The following is a 6,610-nucleotide window of genomic DNA, read 5'->3' as shown; positions in this document are numbered from 1 at the left end:
AATACACTATAACTTCATTATAGATGGCATGCGGCTGGCCTATTTAAACAGAATACTTAATGATAGCTGGGGAGGCAGGAGAAATTCAGCTCCAGTGGTCTACGTGCAAGAAGGGAAACTGGTTTTTGGTATTTGCCGAGATGGATTTCTTGACTATTAATTAAGACTTAATTTGAGTGTTGATGAATCTTTTCACAGCAACAAAATAACCCATGAAGTAGAAGACTCACTGACATGGGTGAGGGCTGTTACGTGGTAGTTACTTCCACTTTGGCGGGTAGTTTGACAGACCCTATCATCTAATATTAATAGCAGATGTAGGGTCTGGGAATGGAACTTGGGCTCTTCATAGTATTTAGCCTCTGCTGAATCAAACTGCAGTCTGCTGGTGCTTTTCCTGTGAAGACCACAGGTTCTCATCCTTTCCCATTTCCCACCTCAGCAGTGTTGACCTCAGTGTGCTCTGCTTGTTGACTTAGGTGGAGTAGAATGGGTTTAGGCCTGAAGCAAAGCTGCAGACTGAAAAAGCCAAAATAAACAGCCTTCTGTGAGCCCACAGCTGACATCAGACCCCAGTTTGCAGTGATGATGGAGGAGGCTTAGGAAAATCCCAGTGAAAGTGTGGCAAGATGTTTTCCCATCTTTTGATAAAACAAGTTTTTCCTCTCGCCTGGGTGAGATTTAGTGGTGCTGAAAGTTGCCAAGAGTTCAGCTCTGTTGAGGCGAGTCCTGCACTGACAGCTTGATACTCCCCACAGAGCTTTTTGTATGAACTTGGGAAAGATTTTTCTCAATATTGGTTTACTGGTAAAATCCTTAAGTATGGATGAAGTTTCTAATATTTGCTGAGCGGAAAACTATGATTTCCCATCCTGTCCCCTCAAAAACTAATTATGTATCAGAAACCTGTATCAGAAACTCTTAGGATGCTGACAGCTCTGCCCTGTGGTGCCTGTGAGTGTTACATGTCCCATGCAGAGTTTGGAGGGGAGGGGAACAAAGGATGCTTTTTACATCTTTAACTGGTATTGAAAACTGTCAAAGGGAAGCTTAGGGACTTCTCTGGAGGGATGAGAGGGTCTGGAGTGGAAAATAAGTGTAAGGAAGAAATGGCTCCAGAAGGAGCAAATGCCCTGGGTGTTGAGTACACTGTCTGGTTAGCATGGCTCATGCTTTGGCCAGAAGAAGGTATTGTGTCTGTTGGGGGAAAGAAAACAATTCATGCTATCAGAGCTCCCTGAAATTTTGTCTACAAGCAGTTTGGACTCAGCAGCTGAAAAGGAAATGTCAGGGAATGGGAAGCCAAGAGAAGCTCATCAAAAAGACATCTGGTCCTGCTGTCCCTAATGGGAAATCCCCCCCTCCCGCCAGCCACCCTCTTCCTAGTCACCCTCCTTTGAAACAGTTGAAGTCTGAGAGAATCCAAAACATTGCTGGAATGTATCAGCCATGAAGCTTTTGTATAGCTGAGCAGCTGAACAGCTCTGGTTTTGTTTGTGTTAGGGCTGATCGTCTTGCCTTTCATTGGTGGAAGTCAGAAATGGCTGGACAGAAGTCAGTGGAGCAACCACCACTGTGAGGCCAGTTTGAGCTGGGGAGAATTTGGTCATCTCTTTTACAGCCAGAACCATGGAATGCTTCACAGGGAAGCAAGAAGACCTCAAAAGGAACACCCATAGGCAGCATTCTTGCAAACCTTCCAAGAGGAAAGATTCGTGGCCTGTTCTCCAACAGAGTATTCACTCTTCCAGTGAGTAGCTTTGCTTGCAACAGCCATGCTGTCCTGCCTCTCTGTTTCTTCTGGCCCTTACTTCCTAGACTGAGCCCTGATAGGCTGCCAGTGCCTTTACAGAACCAAGGAACAAGCCTGGTTTGCTATGAAGACTACCCATAAGGGTTATTTCTGGGGAATGGTGTTTCATTGGTATTCATGCTCCTGAATGGGTAGCCCGTGATCCTTCCTGCAGTAAGACAAATGGCAATGTCATTTATCACAGCTCCTCACAAACCCCTGCTCCCAGGGCCTGGGTTGCTTGGGGTTTTAACATGGGACGTAGAGTTTTTGATCATATGTGTCAGGATAATTAGAGTCCAGCTATTTAGACTTCCTTGGGTATAAGCAGACTGCTCCATTCAATTTCCCAACACCAACTCTTCTCCTCACCCCCAGATCAGAAAATCTGCAATACAGGCAGAATTCAATGGATCAAGACTCAGACACATTGGTGGGAGCTCCATAAACACACTGATCTCCTGTCAGTGTCTACTCTGTGCTGCTGGCTTAGAGGAGAGATCAGGGGGGACAATTAAGAAGGCACCTGAGCCTGTGACTGATGATCCCTTTTACCTAGTCCCAGCTGTGTATCCCACCTGCTTGCGTTAACATGCTCATTTGGTCTCCTCCTTCATTCCAGCTGTAGGTACTTGCCACTTACTTGGTATTGCCCCAGTTCTTCCTGACTGTATTGTGACCCAGCTGGGTCTCCTCAGCTGGGAGAAGGAGGGGACATTTTAGTTCTCCACTATTTCAGCATAGAAATTGATCTGGTAACTGTGAAAATGATACTAGAAGAGAGATCATTTGGCCAGAAGCAGGGGGAGGAAAGAGACTTTTCCCTTTCAGAGACAGCAGAGTTGTTTTGTTGGCTGCACCTAGGTCCACAGGATTTGTTGCTGTTCAGAGGGATCCATGTGTGGACAAAAGGAATTCTTCCCCATCGGGTTATGGCGGATGTATAGCCCAGCATTGTGGCCAGGGATGCCAAAGTGAAGAAGCCTTTGGCTTCTTCCTTACTCACAGGAAGCCCCTCAGCTTTAACATCTGCTCAGACCTCTCATGTCAACTGCTCTGAAGTAGTTTTATGCCTGCCTGACCACAACTGTCCACAGTGATGTTACACCCTTTGCTAAGTGGGTACCTGAGGTGATGCTTGGAAGAAAAGAGGACAGCAGCGCACCCCCATTGATCTGAGCACGTATCCCTGCTAACCCTAGTCTGCCAAGCCAGCTTCTTTCTCCATCTGTCCTCCAGGTGCCTTCACAAGTGGAGTGTCTGACATGGCTCCCCATCCTTCAGGAGCTTAACAAGATCAAGTTAATTTTACTCCTGACTGAGCTTGGTCTTGCTGAGTAGACTCCTGAACTGGGCTTTCACACTTGATAAGGGCATGGGGAAGAGAGAAAGAGGAGCCCTGTGTAATGACAGGTACCCTTCATGTGTGGAGGAAGTTTATACCTTTTGTTCTGCCAGCTGGAATGTTTCCCCTGAAGAAAGGCAGAATCCTGACCACCGTGGGCTGCTGCAATTGGGATGAACAGCATCTGGGAGGAAATATCCCAGGGAGCAGCCCTGCACAGTCCAGGTCAGGTGTGATGGCACCAAGCACCAATTCCCTGATGCCGGTGGAGGGCACCTGTACGTAAGCTGTCACTGTAGGGGTCCCCCCCAGCTTTCACAAGGGAGAGGTCAGTAACTTCACCAGGCTTTGACTTATGCTTAAGAAAAGAGCAAGTCAAATGCAACCAAAGAGAAGAAAGTCATAGCAAAGACATAGACAAATATTAGACACCAAAGACTTTGCTGATCCAAAAGGTAAGTGTAACAGCAGTAACACTAACACCTGCTTAGTGTCAGTATTTGGGGAAAAACAAAAAGCACTTAGCATCACCAGTGAATAAACGAGAGGATCAGGGTCATGCTTCTGCACAAGGTATTCCACAAATCATTATCATTGTTTATAGAGTTCTTTTACCTTCTAAAATGACACTGGATTCCTTTTCTATTTCACAGGAAGCAGAAGTGCTAAAGTGACAGGATGTAAGGCCAGAGAAGCAGATTCACATTGGTTGAAAGCCACAGCATCGTGCTTGAGAACTTTAGTTAAAGGTGATAATCTCACCAGCAGTCACTGTCTATTAATACAGCATGAATATGCAGGGGAAAACCCATTAGAACATGTAATCTGTAGTATGATCCTCTGCACTGAAGGATAGGATGCCATTCACATTAAAAAAAAGACTCGAACAGGGTGAGCTGGGTCCTCGAGGCTTGTCACACCTGAGCCATCACTAATAATAATCACCAATAATAATAATAATTAGTGAGCATCACTAATAATAAGCAGGAAAAAGGCACGGGATACACGGGTACACTGGTAGATGGCTGCTATTTTATTGGCTTCAAGAAACTCCATCAGGAAAACTAGTACATATGTATCTGCTCTAGCTGAGTGTAGTGGTAAACACCTAGACTTCAGCATCAACACTGGGAATATTAATCCCTCATACCAAGTGTGAGTATTTCCCAGTATTATTAATCCCCAGGATCCCAGACTGGTTTGGGTTGGAAGGGACCTTAAGGCTCATCCAGTTCCAACCCCCTGCCATGGGCAGGGACACCTTCCACTAGATGCTGCTTAGGTATTTCCTACTGCAAGAAGAAGGAGACAAACGGGAAGAACTTGTATTCCTCTGGCATTAGTATTTGTCCCATTGTTGCTTGCCCAGTAATTGCCATGGGCCTAACCAGCAGTCCTGGAATTCCAGAGCATCCTTATAATGCTGAGGAGGAGAAGGAAGGGACAAGCAGGGGATGTACAGGCTCTGGGGCCTGAAGACAGGAATCGCAACTACCGGACATCTTGCTCTTTCAAATCATCTTTAATTAATTTGTTTAACTGGTATTATCCTCAGTCTTGCTGAGTTTGGAATGACTATGAACTGCTTCGAGACACAGGCAACCTTCACAAGTTTGCAAGATGGGGACCTTGAAAGTCAGAGCCAAGAAGTAGCTGGAAAGAGCTCTAAAAGGCGTGTTCCTACATAACAGATATATTTATTTAACCTGTTTTTTCTCCAGTCATTGCAGGCTGCTATCTGCTTGCTGGATCTGATGGTTCAGGCATTTGGCTTGCTGGTCTTTGAGTGCGGTAGTTATGTACTGGCAAGAGATGAGACATGCTCCAGCTTCAGCTCCCTTGAGCAGCAGTAGCCCTTTATCTAAACTTGTTCTCATATGAAAAGTGAATGCAGCAGAAGTCACTTCACGGTTGCACTAACACCTTTAGATGTGGGTTGGTGGCCAAGAGCTCGGCTTGCAGAGCAGTCAGTGTGCAAGGAGCTGTGCGGTTTGGGGAGCCCACCAACCTGTCCCGCTGCTCTCTGCAAGAAAAGATTTGTTTCCATTGCAGGCCACAGCAGCATCTTCCTGCCCACATCCCAAACCCTGAGCCAGGCCCAAGCCCTGTTTGTCACAGAATCACAGAATCACAGACTGGTTTGGGTTGGAAAGGGCCTTAAAGCTCATCCAGCTCCAACCCCCTGCCACGGGCAGGGACACCTCCCACTAGAACAGGTCCAACCTGGCCTTGAACACTGCCAGGGTTGGGGCAGCCACAGCTTCTCTGGGCACCCTGTGCCAGTGCCTCAGCATCCTCACAGGGAGGAACTTCTTACTAATACCTACTCTAACTCTACTCTCTTTCAGTTTAAAGCCATTCCCCTTGTCCTGTCCCTACAGGCCCTTGTCCAAAGCACCTCTCCAGGTTTCCTGCAGCCCCTTCAGGCACTGGAGCTGCTCTAAGGTCTCCCCTTCAGGAGCCTTCTCTTCTCCAGGCTGACCCAGCCCAGCTCTCTCAGCCTGACTCCAGAACAGAGCCGCTCCAGCCCTCACAGGATCTCCATGGCTTCCGCTGGACTCGCTCCAACAGCTCCATGTCCCTCTTGTGCTGTTGCCCCAGAGCTGGATCAGGACTGCAGGGGGGCTCTCCCCAGAGCACAGCAGAGGGGGAGAATCCCCTCCCTTGACCTGCTGCTCATGGTGGTTTTGATGCAGCCCAGGATGTGTTTGGTTTCTGGGCTGTGAGTGCACATGGACAGGTCGTGTTGAGCTTCTCATCAGCCAACACCCTCCAGTCCTTGTTCTCAGGGCTGCTCTGAATCCACTCTCCACGCAGCCTGTATACGTGCTTGGGATTGCCCTGACGCAAAGCCTGTGACGCCCCTGAGTGCCAAAGCAGTGGGATGAGGATTAATCTCAGAACAACCTGAGCTTGGTGTGACCATCATCCGTCAGTGGAAGGAGGACTAGATGCTCACACAGAAAGCCCGTGGATGCAGCTCTGGTGAATGATGCAGAGCTGATTTATGGTTCCCTATTTTTCAGCTCCCAAGGGGAGCAGTTGATTTTCTAGGTAATAGTTGTATCTTTCCTGCAGGAATCGGATGGAGCTGCCCATCCCGGTTGGATGCCTAGCCTCTGTTCTTGCCAGGAAGGCCTTGTACAGGCAGGTAAAGCTCCTTTGTCCCCAAGCTGATGGCTTAATTCTGGAGAGAAAACTTCCTCTATAATCATTGTCGACCTTGTGTATTGTATCTTCCAGTGTTTTCTTTATTGCTATAAACATTGAACTCCTGCAGTGCCTCCACAGTACTGGCCCCAGGACAGATTGCCACCTTCTGTTGAGGTCAGACTGGATGCTCACTTCTTCCTTTGTCACTCTGTGCACTTTGGCCATGCTTGAGCTCTGTTTGCAGTGGAGGAACTCAGGCAGAAACTTTACAGGAACCCAAGCGGAGGAACACCCTCCAGTGCGAGCTGTGCTATCCAGGA

This window comes from Pezoporus occidentalis, unplaced genomic scaffold, assembly GCF_034315485.1.
Source record: "Pezoporus occidentalis ecotype Australia unplaced genomic scaffold, CSIRO_AGI_Poc_V1 ctg127, whole genome shotgun sequence".
Lineage (NCBI taxonomy): Eukaryota > Metazoa > Chordata > Aves > Psittaciformes > Psittacidae > Pezoporus > Pezoporus occidentalis.
This window is presented reverse-complemented; position numbering follows the sequence as displayed.